At 38.3% G+C, this 14,397-nt stretch overlaps 1 pseudogene; it reads left to right on the forward strand.

The window, feature by feature from the left end:
- Positions 1-442: 442 nt before the first annotated feature.
- Positions 443-995, forward strand: LOC107159259 (annotated as a pseudogene).
- The last annotated feature ends 13,402 nt before the right edge of the window (positions 996-14,397 follow it).

Here is a 14,397-nt window from a genome sequence, read left to right on the forward strand (position 1 = left end):
TGATGAACCACAGTGATATTTTGTGTCTCCTAGAATTAATGGCAGTTCAGAGCTGGTGATTAGCAATTCCTGAAAAGTCTATTTCCATTTCCCTAGTTCCCTCTTTACCATTGTAAATAGAATGATTATTGCATTTAAACCTAGTTGTATCAGAGGAGCAATTCTAAAACCTCCAGAACCAATTCAGAAAAGTTATCCACAGGATTCTGTTCCTCTAGAAACACTCTTGGTACCAAAATCCTTATTAATCAGGGTTCTCAAGAAAAGTAGGTCCAATAGGATGCTATATAACATTTATGGGTGCATATTAGTGTAACAGGGGATACTTTCCAGTATCAGGTTACATGTAGGGAGGAAAGGAGATTAATGAGATGGGAAAGGTTTTAATGTTGTCCATAATCATTTTATTCTTTAAAAAACAACAATGATCTGGCCAGGCAAGATGATGCACACCTGTAATCCCAGCTGCTCAGAAGTCTGAGACAGGAGGATCACAAGTTCAGGGCCAGCCTAAGCAACTTAGCAAAACCATGTCTCAAAAGAAAAGGTAAGCTTTTTCACCAAGATGGTGCCCCTCCCAAAGCTGAAGCCAAAGCAAAAGCTTTGAAGACCAATAAGGCAGTGTTGAGGGTGTCCATAGCCATAAAAAGAAGAAGATCTGCACGTCACCTACCCACCGGTGACCCAAGACATTGCAGATCCCGAGGCAGGCCAAATATCCTCAGGAGAAACAAGCTTAACCACTATGCCATCATCAAGTTCCCCTGACCACTAAGTCAGCTATGAAGAAGATTGAAGACAACAACACACTTGTGTTCACTGTAGATGTCAAGGCCAACAAACACCAGATCAAAGTAGTTGTAAAGAAGCTCTATAACATTGATGGGACCAAGGTTAAAACCCTGATCAGGCCTCATGGAAAGAAGAAGGCAGACGTTTGACTGGCTCCTGATTATGATGTTTTAGACTTTGCCAACAAAATTGGGCTCATCTAGACAGAGTCCAGTTGTCTAATTCTAAATATATCTTCTTTTTTCAACAAAAGAAAGAAAGGAAAGATTAAAAGGGCCAGGGGTATAGTTTAGTGGTACAGCACTTTCCCAGCATGCCCAAGACCCTGAGTTTCATCCCCCAGCACTACTAAACAACTAAACAAAACAAATATGAGAAATTTTAACATTCATTATATTTTATACATTTGTGTTTGAGATATTAATAATTGATGATCAAAATATAATGGTAGAGAAAATTCCATTTCAAATAGCAATTACCAAAAAATACTCAGGACTAAAAAATGTGAAATATACAAGATGTGAATGAAAAGGTCGTTATCCAATTCTGGGGGATACAAAGTCTTGGGAAATGTCCTGTTGTTGAATAGGATGACTCATAGTACACAGATGTTCATTCTTATCTTTATATTAATCTATAAGTTTAACTTGATAATGATTAAAACTCCAACTGGAGTTTTCGAAACTAGAAAAACTGATTCTAAAGTCCATATAAAAATGAGGTAATCATGAAATGCCAGAAAAAAAATCTATGAAAAAAGAGGAGTAATGAAGAGGTATTGGCCTTATGATATATTAAAATACATTATAAAGACACAGAAATTACAAATGTTGGGTTGTACTGACACATGAATTAATACCCATACCATAACTCAGACCTGACCATTTGGGTCTATCCTACTGTACCTCCCTAACCAAAGTCACTATTGTCTCTCAAAGTACTACAATATTCCTACAAAATTGTCTATCTACTTATACTCTGCCCATTCCTCCATTACATAGTCCATTCTCCATGCACAGCTGGAGTGATTAGTGTGTGTGTGTGTGTGAGAGAGAGAGAGAGAGAGAGAGAGACAGAGACAGAGACAGAGAGAGAGAGAAAGAGAAAGAGAGAGAGAGACACTGTGGATTGAATATGGGGCACTTTACCACTGAGCTATATCCTCAGTCCTTTCAATTTCTTATTTTGAGACAGGGTCTCACTAAGTTGCTGAGGCTGGCATTGAACTTTCAATTCTGCAGCCTCAGCCTTCTGAGTAGCTGGGATTACAGGTGTGTATCACCAGGCCCAACTCAGAGTGATCTTCTAAGAACTTACTTCACGTCACTCCCATCCTTGAAACCATAAAAAGAGACACATCAATGAAACAAGAGTTCAGAAATAGGTCCAAATACCTAAAAGAAACTGTTATATGATCAATATCAAATGTCATATCAGTAGACAAAAGATGGATTATTCAATAAATGGTGTTGGGACAATAGGATGGTAATCTGAAAAAAAAATTGGATCCTAGACTCACCCCCTAACCCCCCCAAAAAAGTTTTAATGATATATTTTATTTGAATTGACTTATTTATTTATTGGTTCTGGGGATTGAACTCAGAGGTACTCTACCATTGAGTTACATCCCCACACCTTTTTATTTATTTGTTATATTTTGAGACAGGGTCTTGCTAAGTTGCTGAGGCTCAAAACTGCAATTCTCCTGCCTCATTCCCAGACACTGGAATTACAGGTATTTGCCACTGCACCTGACTAAAAATGATATATTTTTAAAATGAAGCCATAGAAAGCTAACAGAATCCTTTGTGTGGGAAGAAGCAGTCAGTAACTCAATGGAAGCACAAAATAAGCTTCCAGGGTACTGGTGCTCTTCTGTTTATTGATCTGGGTGCTTATTACATGGAATTATTCAGTTTTTGAAAATTCATTGGACATGCTTGTGACATGTGTAATAATGTACACTTTTGTACATAATATTTCAATTAAAGGGGGCTGAGGTTGTAGAACGCTTGCCTAGCATGTGCAAGGCAATGGGTTTGATCCTCAGCACCACATAAAAAGTAAATAAGTAAAATAAAGGTATTGTGTCCAATTACAACTATAAAAATAAAGTTTTTTAAAAATATATTTCAATTAAATAATTCAAAACAAGGGCTGGAGCTGTAGCTCAATGGTATAGGGCTTTCCTAGCATGCTTGAGGCCCTGGGTTCAATACTCAGCACCACAAAAAATAAGCAAACTAACAAAGCTACAAAAGATAAAAGATTATCTGTGGTGTACACCTGTAATCCTAGTTATTCTGGAAGCTGAAGCAGGAGGATGGCAAGTTTGAGGTCAGCCTGTGCAACTTAACAAGACCCTGTCTCAAACTAATAAGGACTGGGGGTGTAACTCAGATGCAGAATGCCCCTAGGTTCTACCCAGTAGTACTAGAGAGAGGAAAAAAAGGTTGGTGAATTTAAGTATATAAAAATCATATTTTTAGATTGTACATATGAATTAGATCATGAGGTACTTGTCTTTCTGTGTATTCCTTATTTTACTTAACATAATGATCTCCAGTTCCATGCATGTCATCACAAGTGACAGGATTTCATTGTTTTTTATGGCCAAATAGTATTCCATTGTGTCTATGTACCAATATGTTTCCATATCTTGGTTATTGTGACTAGTGCAGCAATTAAATATGGGAATACAGGTGTCTCTTCAAAATATTGATATTAATTCCTTTGGATAATCATATAAAGAGTACAAAGTTTCAGTTAGGCAAGAGGAATGAGGCCAGTTGGAGTAGCATATGCCTGTAATCCCAACAACTCGGGAAGCCAAGGCAGTAGGATCAGAAGTTCAAGGCCAGCCTCAGCAATTTAGCAAAAATGTTAGGAGCTGCCACATAGGAGCTGAGCGCCCCCTAGCTTTGAGCGATGAAAATGTGGAGACTGATTTCCACTGCACACAGAAACAGGTGGATCCCCTCCTCCGCTCAGCAGGGGAGTGAAGCACTGGGAGTGGGCATTACCCAATGGGAGTGGGCTGCCTTCTTGTTCCTTTGTAATATTACCCCTTACCTTTTTTGGATGGAATGTTTACTGAGCTCCCCTCAGTAAATAGGATGGTCTCAGGTATGCTCTCTCTTTCGTCTGCCCCTCTTGCTTCCCTTGTGGGAGCTGGGGCAGAGGAGCCGTCGCTGAACCCCAAGAAAAAGGTACTTTCTGTGTCTGTGTGATTATTTAGTAGCCAGCCCAATTCACCTGGAGTGACCCTGACTGATTTAGTTGCGTGTTGTGGCACAAAAACATTTTATGTCACAAAATAAAAAATAAGAAGGGTTTGGGATGTAGTTCAGTGGTAAAGCATCCCTGAACTAAATTCTCAATACCACAAAAAAGAAAGAGAGGGAAGTTTATGGTGTTTTAGTTGACTATTTTGGGCAACAGTAGGGATTGAACCCGGGGTCTTCCACATGTGAAGCAAGCACTCTACTACTGAGCTACTTTTAGCCCTTAAATTTATTTATTTATTTTTAAAAATAATTTTTGGTACTAGGGGTTGAACCCAGGAACACTTAACCACCAAGCCACATCTCCAGCCCTCTCAATTTTTTTTATTTTGAGACAGGGTCTCACTAAGTTACTTAGGGCCTCACTAAATTGCTGAGGCTGGCCTTGAACTTGCAATCCTCTCGCCTCAGTTTCCCGAGTTGCTGGGATTACAGGCATAAACTACCTCACCCAGCCCTTAAATCTATTTTTATCTGGTACATAAAAACTAGAATATTACACATGTATACACATGTTTATGTGCATATTCAAATCAGGGTAAACATTAATCTCTTCAAACATTTATCATTTCTTAATAGTGAAAACATTCAAAATTTTTTCTTCTAGCTTTTTGAAATATACAGTACTTTATCATTATGTATAGTCTCACAACTGTTCAATAGCACACCAAAACTCCAAACCCATATCCAACTAGTATCTATTGATCAACCATTTCCAATTCCTCCTTCCCGACCTCCACTCTCCCCAGCCTCTGGAAACCACCATTATACTTTCAACCTCTATGATATCAACCCCTTTTTATATTCTACATATGAGCCAAATCATGGAGCATTTGTCCTTCTCTGCCTGGCTTATTTCAGGTAACATAATGATGCAGGATCTCTTTTTGAAATCTATTGCACAGCAGGGTGATTTTACTTAAAAATAATGATGTGTATTTTTAAATAGCTAAGAAAGTAAAGTAAATGTCTTACTACAAAAAAAGTGTGAGATAATAGATTCAATTAGCTTGATTTAATTAATCCATGTTGTATGAATATATCAAAACATCATATGGGGCTGGGGTTGTGGCTCAGTGGTATAGCACTTACCTAGGCCCCGAGTTCAATCCCCAGCACCATATAACAACAACAACAACAACAAACTAAATAAACAAAATACAGGTACTGTGTTCATCTACAACTAAAAATATTTTTTAAATTTTTTAAAAACATCATATTTTACCTCATAAATGTATACAATTAATATTTGTTAATTAAAATAATATAAAAAGACATGGGTGCAGTGGCATGCACATGTTGTCCCAGCTTCTCAGGAGGCTAAAGAAGGAGGATCACTTGAGCCCAGCAGTTCAAGACCAACCTGGGAAATACAGTAAGAGTCCATTTAAAAAAAGGGGGGGATATATATATATATATATATATATATATATATATATATATATATATAATTTTTTCTATGGGAAATACCATCAACTCTACATCATGTACAACTGCAAGAATGGGATTCTAAATAGAATAAGTTATACTCCATGTATGTATCATATGTCAAATATACTCTACTGTCATGTATATCTAAAAAGAACAAATTTTTAAAAAGCAATTCAGAAGCTAGTAAAAGTTCTGTAAGACATATAACAAAAAAAAATTCCCTTTATATACAGTTAGTAAGAGAAATTACCAAAACAACAATCATGAAATCAGCAAAACAGATGAATTAATATTCAAAGTACATAAAAATGGTTTTCATATAGATGAAAAGGTACACCATCTACAATAAAATAAATGCAATTACAAACTACCAAAGAGTAAATTTTTTTGTCTTTCAAATATGCAAAGATTGTTAAACATAACAACAAAATGAATTTTAAGAGTAGAAGGAAACTGCTGGGTGCAGCAGTGCATGCCTGTGATCACAGTGCCTTGGAAGGCTGAGGCAAGAGAATTGCAAATTTAAGGCCAGCCTCAACAACTTAGTGACAGAAACTTAGTGAGACCCTGTCTCTAAATAAAATATAAAAACAGGCTGGGATGTGGCTCAGTTGTTAAGTGCCTCTGGGTTCAATCCCAAGTACCAAAAAAAAAAAAAGGAGTGGAAGAAAACTGTCATTTTGTGATTTTGTGCATTGCTGCTGCTTAGAGTAAAAGTCTTATGGTGATCAATTTAGTAATATCTTTAAAAAATTAAATGACAGGGCTGGGGATGTGGCTCAAGCGGTAGCATGCTCGCCTGGCATGCGTGCGGCCCGGGTTCGATCCTCAGCACCACATACAAAGATGTTGTGTCCGCCAATAACTAAAAAATAAATATTAAAAAAAAATTCTTTAAAAAAAAAAAAATTAAATGACATATCTTAGGACCTAGAAATACCTAGAGATAAATTCCAATGTGGTCACAGGATATTTGTAGTTTCATTGTTAGCAATGGCAAAAGATTGGAAATAATCTACATACCCACTCATAAGAACTTAGTTAAATAATTTTTTAAATTTTATTTGTTCTTTTTAGATATACATGACAGTAGAATGTATTTTGGCATATTATACATACATGGACTATACCTTATTCTAACTAGGATCCTCTTCTTGTGGTTGTACATGATGTGGAGTTACCCTGGTTGTGTATTCAAATAAAAGGATAGGAAAGTTATGTTGGATTCGTTCCACTGTCCTTCCTATTACCCTCTCATTTCTCTTACTATTCTCCTTTGTCTAATCCAATGGACTTCTAGTCTTCCCCTCCCACCCCTCCTTTGTTTTGGGTTAACATCCACATACCAGAGAAAATATTCGGCCTTTGGATTTTTGGGACTGGCTTACAGTTAAATAAATTTTATATGCTCATCTGTGAATATAGCATAGCCAATAAAAATATCCAAATAGTACTACATGTACTTATAAAAACGTTTATTTTAATTTTTCCTTTTTAATTTAATTTTTCTAGCTTTAATGAGATATAAATATCAAAATAAGGTTGCATATATTCAAGGTATATGGCATGATGATTTGATATGTGTATACATTTTAAAATGATTACCATAGTCAAATTACTAAGTGTATCTGTCATTACAGTTAGCTTGGTCTGTGTTTGAGGTGAGGACACTTATGATCTAATTTTTTTAGCGAATTTCAACTAAACAATGGAGTATTATTAATTATAGTCACTATGCTGTATATTAGATTCCCAGAACTTATTATTATTAAGATTAGACCCGGGGTACTTTACCTCTGAGTTACATCCCCAGCCCTTTTTTTCTGTTTTTCATTAAATTATTTATTTATTTATTTGTGTACCAGGGGACTTAACCCAGGGCCACATCCCCACCCCTTTTTATTTTTTATTTTGAGAAGGATCTCACTAAGAAGTTTCTCAGGGTCTGGATACATTGCTGAAGCTGGCTTTGAACTTGCTATCCTCCTGCCTCAGCCTCTCAAATTGCTGGGACTAAAGGGAGATGCCACTTTGCCTGGGTTTTTTTGAGACAGGGTCTCTCTAAATTGCTGAGGTTGGACTTGAACTTGCAACCTTCCTGCCTCAGCCTCCTCAGTGTTGGGATTATAGGCATCCTCCACTGTGCCTGGTTGATTCCCAGGACTTATTTTAAAAGGGTGTAAAACAGTCCAAATGGTATGCTAATATTTGTACATTGCTTAGTCGCTAAGAATGATACTACTTAAATGCTCCAACCAGAAAAAAAAATTACAAAGGGAAGTTTTTCTTTACAGAAGAATGGTAGCTAAGAAATGCAGAAGGATAGATTTTAAAAATTATTTTGCAATTTCAATGTAGTGAATTTAGGTAAGGATTATTAACAGATGCTAAAATTATTGAATGAAAAACTATTAGAGAAACAGGATATGTATAAATTTTCAAAGTATCACCCCACTGATAATTTACTGATTGTATAAGAAAAATTTTTGTCAAGGAAGAAATCTTAACCAAATTATCTAAGTTAGCACCATAATTATTAGGACAAACCAACATTATGTGCCTCTTGATATGATGCAACATGAAGTATACAACACCATCTATGAAATATTCTTTCCAAAAAAAAAAGTTTAACCTAAATCTTTATTTTTCTCAGTAGTTTTCCATTTAAAAAATACAGCAATTTGATTAGCCATTCATCTGTTAATGGGTATTTTGGGTTGCTAGTACTTGACTACTGTGAACAAAGACTATAATTTTTTTTTACCACATCCTTACTCTTTTTACAGTGGCATGATTTCAGATACCATAACTTATTTCCCCCCTTTTTACCATCTTACTCCTCTATTATGAATGCAAATTGAGCCTTGGTTGGTGACTATCAATTGGGGCTTTAAGTGTTAGCAGGTGGTACTAGCTCCCCATGTTATGTTGTTCTTTACCTTATTCTAAACCACATTTATTGTCAAAGAGGGTAATGTAGTGTGACTCACCTAAAGATGTGACTGGCTTGTTTGCCATGCTTCTATGATCCTCTTTCCCCTACCACAAGCTCTTGAATTGGTTCTGATTGTTCTTTCGGTAAACCTTGATCCTGTTTGTGGATTTCGAAGACCCAAAAGATGATGGCCTTTATTGGAAACAATATCAAGAAGGGTGAGAGCCCTGAATACAAGGGGAATATGGTTGCTTCTAGGGTTGAGGTGGCAGAAAAAAAACCCAATGAAATAAATTACAACAAATCCAAAGGAAAATATCTGAGCAAAAAAAAAATGCACTAAAAAAAGACTGTGGCGGTAATGCCTTGGCCTTGAGAATCTGGTTGGCACAGCAACAGCTTAAGGACCTTGGCAGCAGGCAGAGCAACTACAGTGTGTTTTTAATGAACAGAGAACCACAGCTCAGGAGACTGATTTAGCTTTAGAAATGTCAGAAGGCAAACCAAAAGATTATCAGGAAATGAAGGTGGAAAAGGCTTAAGATCTTAGAGGTCAAACTCGGCCTACATGAAAGGGAAAAGAAGGAGGTACCCCAAAAGATATCTCTAGGCTTAAAAGCCTGTGTGCTGGGGGCGGGGGGCATTGTGGATATATATGTGTGTGTGTATGTATATGGGTGTTTAAACATGAATTATTATATTTGTTATTTTTATTAGATATTTACTTAAATGTATTTATTATATATATTTAAGGTATAAAATGATGTTTTGATATGAGACATAGAAAAAGGAGGTTACATTTTCTGATATAAGGTACAGGAAAGTAACTCAGACTCAGATTTAATGGAAAAGTATGAGAGTAAACTGTAATGACTTTCCATTACCTCACCTTTCCCACAAGGGAATCCAGATGTATAAAACTATTGAGTTGCCCTGTGAAAACTGCAGACAATATGTCAATAAGAAGAACAGATTACAAGCCTTCTTTTTTGAAATATTTTTTTAGTTGTAGATGGACACAATACCTTTGTTTATTTATTTTTATGTGGTGCTGAGGATCAAACCCAGGGCCTCACATGTGCCAGGCAAGCACTCTACCACTGAGCTACAACCCCAGTCCACAAGTCTTCTTTTGATGAGTGATTATGAAACATTTAGAAAGAATTAAGAGAAACAATATATGTGGGTCTGGTCTGTGTTAAATAATGGAATCATGCAGATATAGCTCAGAAGAAATTACCCTACTTAGGTGAGTAAAGAGGTTTTATTACAATAGTGGATGCTTTCTGCAGTCCTCAAACTTCTTTTGTTTTGTAGCTCTCACTATGGGAAGGATCCCAAAAGGCAAAGCCTGAAGAAGAACTGTTAGGAAAAGAAATGTCAGTGTCACAAAAGACACTAGATCCAGCAAATAGTGTTAGCCATGAGCAGACAGAAAAGACACGGGGACTTAAAAATTAAATAGGGGAATCAGAAGGAAATGGAACATCTAGAAGCATATGCCACTATTGCTGGGTGGGTGGGGGCAGGCAAAAGAATGTTGTAGCACAGGTTACACAAGACATAGAGAGTCTGAAACCCAAGAGAAGGCAAGTTGAGAAAAGAGGACATGGATAAGGACCTATTGGTGCTCAGTGGGTCACACAGATTTTGTGACCATTAACAACAGCTTTAGTTCATGAATGTGTTGAGGATAATTTATTTACTGGTTCAGTTGTGTGGAGACAAAGGATGAACTGCTCCTAAAAGGCAAGTTTGGGATATCTAAGGAATCTAAAGCAGATAGCAACAACAGCATTCACTGTGGCACGCGCGCGCACACACACACACACACACACACACAAATCCCCTGGTATCTGGGGACACAGACGAACAGAGATGAACAGGAGATTAAGAATGTGAGTGTTGCTAGGTTGTGAATTTCACATGGAGAGCTGTAAATAACAAATGTGGGGTGCTTTCTCACAAGAAGGAGTACATTTGTTAGGAATGCAAGAGTTGAAGGAAAAGGAAAATGAAGATTTTTTTAAAATGGATAATGAAGGGAAACAGAGGCCTTTAGGAAGGACTAAGGAGCTGAAGAGGCCTCCACAACAAATGTACAAATTCTACAAACAGGATGCTAGCTTATCCACCCCAGCTCCAAACGTTGCTGTCGGGGCTGCTTGCAGGGACTCTGACCCTGCAACACACTGCCTGACTTGCCAGGTTTTCCTTTGAAATCTGGGTGGAATCCTCCATGATCTCATAATTCTTGTATTCTGTATGCCTTCAAGACAAACATCACATGGACACTGCCGAGGTCTGCTGCCAGCATGAGCTGTAACTGGGCCTGCTTGAACCACAGTTGCAATGGCCTCTAAGCGCCTTGATGACTGAACATGAGGAAATGATTCTGTAGGCAATCTTGGGCACCAAGGTCACTCCATGGCTATAACAAAATATATTCAATAATTCTGTCCTGGAATATATTTAGAACAAATTTGTTTTCCTACATTTCTAAATCTGTTGATGGCTACAGGCTTGCCAATTCTTTTTTTTTTTTTTTGGATACTGGTGGTTGAACATGGGTGCCCTCTACCACTGAGATGCATCCCAAGCCCTTTTTTATTTTTCATTTTGAGCAGGGTCTTGCTAAGTTGCAGAGGCTAACAACAAATTTGTAATCCTCCTGCTTCAGCCTCCCAAGTCACTGGGATTGTAGGTATGCACCACAGCACCTGGTATTGACTTCTTTTATTAGTGCTAACAACCACACCCTCCTTGATTGCACCTTTACACATGCTCCTTTTCCAGTTAAGCTACAAATTTTCCAAATCTGCTCTGTTTTGCTACCAACATTCACTGTAAATTTGGCTAAAAGTAGCTGATGATGCTCACTCTGCAGCTTGAGTATTTTGCTGCCTGGAAATCCCCTCTACCAGATAAACTAGTCTATCACCTTAAAGCTTGGCCTCATACAAAGCATCAAGGCATAGATAAAATACAGGCAAATTCTATGTCATGGTGTAACAAGGGTGGCCTCTAGTCTAATTCCAAATAGAGTCCTCATTTCCATCTGAAATTTCATTAGCATGGCCTTTACCGTTCACATTTCTATCAGCATTCAGGTCTTCTGAGCCTCCAGAAGAATCACCTGGTAAGCTTTCCTTACAGCATTATATGTCTTTTCTAGCTTTCTCCTCCAAACTTCTCCTTCAAACCAATTCCAAAGGCTTATTTACATCATCAAGTATATAGTTATAGCAATGACTCCACTTATTGGTACCACTTTTCTGTGTTAGTCAGTTTTCCCTAACTAGATCAAAATACTTGAGATCACTTACTTATAATGAAAAAAATGGTTTCTTTTGGCTCACAGTTTTGGTAGTTTCAGTTAATGATCAAGTTGCCCCCTTTGCTTTGGGCTTGTGGCAAGACAGCATATCATGGCAGGAGCACATGGTGAAGCAAAACTGCTCCCTTCTTGGTCAGGCAGAGAAAAAGAGGAAGGGCTCAGTGTACCACAATCCCTTTCAAGGACATTCCTCCAATGACCTAAGAACCTCTCAGAAGGTCCCATCTCCTTGAATCTCTACCATGTCCCAAAATGCCACACTAGAGACCAAGTCTTTAACACATGGAACTTTAGGGGATATTGAGGATCCAATTATAATGGAGGGTCATTGTAGGTTAAAAGGTCACATACCAAATAAAGGTCAGATACTCTAAATGGCTTTTTCTTTCCTGCCTTTCAGAGAGACTGAAATAGAGCATCTTGGGTTCCCAGTTATCTTGCTTTCTTGACTCTTTCACTTAATTGTTTGTGTACTTAGTAGTTTTTATAAATTAAGTGATCAGCTACTGAAGCAAATGGAAATTGGCTACGAACAATGATGCCCTCTTTGGACCTTGCGACTAAGTTGTATACCAATACCTAGCTTTACCAGAAAACTCTGTACTACAGTACTAAACAGTAATTCCACTGATCACAAAGTGGCATTTTAATTCCTATCCATCCTTGTCATTGATGTGTATGGCTCTTTTATTAACCTTAGATGGGAAAGGTAACAGAGTTAAGTAAAAATGTGAATACTCCTAATTCTTACAAAATTATTACCACCAAAACTCATAGCCTAGTTCCTAAAAAGCAGGGTTTGGAGAATTAAAACTTACAACTAGCCACAGTCATTATGATATGATCAGGTAACAGACTGGAAATGAGGTGAAATGGAGTTGGTCCCTAGAACTGCCATCACTAATAATTGTTTTCTGGTTTCTAGTTAAGTGTTGAGAGCCACAGCCAAAGGGGCCCCAGCAAACTTCCAGCTGCCAGCAAACTTCCAGCTGCCGGCTGATGATTGGCTCACAGCGGCCCCAGCAACATCTAGCTGATTGGCTCCTCGGCCCCAGCAACATCTAGCTGATTGGCTCCTCTGCGGCGATGCTCATTGGACTGTTTCCCTGCCCTTTCAGACCACGGAGCTGCTCATTGGGGGACTTTTTTTGGCTCCGCCCACGTGACCCAGCCAATCGGCCTCAAGAGCAGGAGGATTGTGGGAGGTGGAGAGAGGCTTGTGTGGGAGAGAGAGGCTTGTGGAAAGCCGGTGGTGGCAGTTGAGGCTCTGAGGATTTTTCCTGAGAGGCTGTTTTGTTTGGCGTGTGTGGTTCTAAAAATAAAGTTAGTTTCTTTTGACAAGTGGCTCCTGATTGTGCCCAGCCAGACTGCGGCATTTGGTGGCTCGCAGGGGGAGCGACTGAGGGTAAGTGAACTGCTCGCCCCTGAGGGCAGGGCAAGAGGATGGGTAGCCATTTTAAGATTCTTCTTTTGTTATTTTGTTTCACTTTTGTTTTAAGTTGCCTGTCCCTGGAGATGTGTAAGATGGAAGAAAAACCGCTCACATCTGAGGAACAGATAGGGAGAAAGGACGGATGGACATTTCAGGAGGCTATTATAATGATTTTGTGTTGTTCCAATTTTGTTTCACTCAGTTTCAGTTTTGTTAGGCGTTATCTTGTTGAGTTGTATTATAGTAGAAATACGGGATCAGAAATTAGTAAAAAACAAACTGAAAGAGTGTTAAGTAAATTGTTAGAGGAAGGAGGCATCTCAGTAAAATCAAGAACAATCAGGGCATACGTTGATACAATACAAAAATGTAGCCCATGGCTTTTTAAGGAGGAGTTGTTAAATATATCACAATGGAACCATCATGGTGAAGATTTAAAAAGAATAGAAAAGAAAAGCCCAGGGACTCTGCCAGTTGGCACATTGCCATTGTGGACGTTCATATCTTGTTTGCTTAGTCCAAAGCCTTCAGTTCAGACAATGGTAGAGGAAGAAGAAGACATAATGATTCAAGTAAAAGAGAAGGTCTCTCAAGTTAGTCAGACAGAGGAAAAGATTCAAGTAAAAGAGAAGGCCTCTCAAGCTAGTCAGACAGAGAAAGAAAGTGTAAAACAGAAAAAGCCATCAGGGGGAAAGTTACAACAGGAGACTGCTACTAACACCTTTCTATCACCAGAGGACGTAAGTGTCCAACTAACAAGGCCACCTCCATATGCTGGGAGGTCCCCAACCCCCGCAGTTGATAGTTGGGATCCTGAGACAAGATCTCAAATATTAACATGCCCTGTATTTGAGGCAGGAGGGCAGCGATTTTACCAAGTTTTAAATTTCAAAACAGTGAAGCAGCTAAAAGAGGCTGTAACAACCTATGGTCCTCAAGCACCCTTCACTGTAAGCATGGTCGAATCCATTAACAACTTGAACATGACGCCAGCAGATTGGGCTAATATGTGTAAAGCTGTGCTAAATGGAGGACAATACCTGTTATGGAAGGTTGCCAATGAGGAATTTTGCAAGGAGACGGCTAGGCGAAATGCAGCAGCTGGTTATCCTCAGAGAAATCTAGATATGTTGTTAGGAAAGGGACCTTATGAGGATCAGCAGCAACAAATTGCATATGATCCTGG

This window comes from Marmota marmota, unplaced genomic scaffold (genome assembly GCF_001458135.2).
Source record: "Marmota marmota marmota unplaced genomic scaffold, marMar, whole genome shotgun sequence".
Taxonomy (NCBI): domain Eukaryota; kingdom Metazoa; phylum Chordata; class Mammalia; order Rodentia; family Sciuridae; genus Marmota; species Marmota marmota.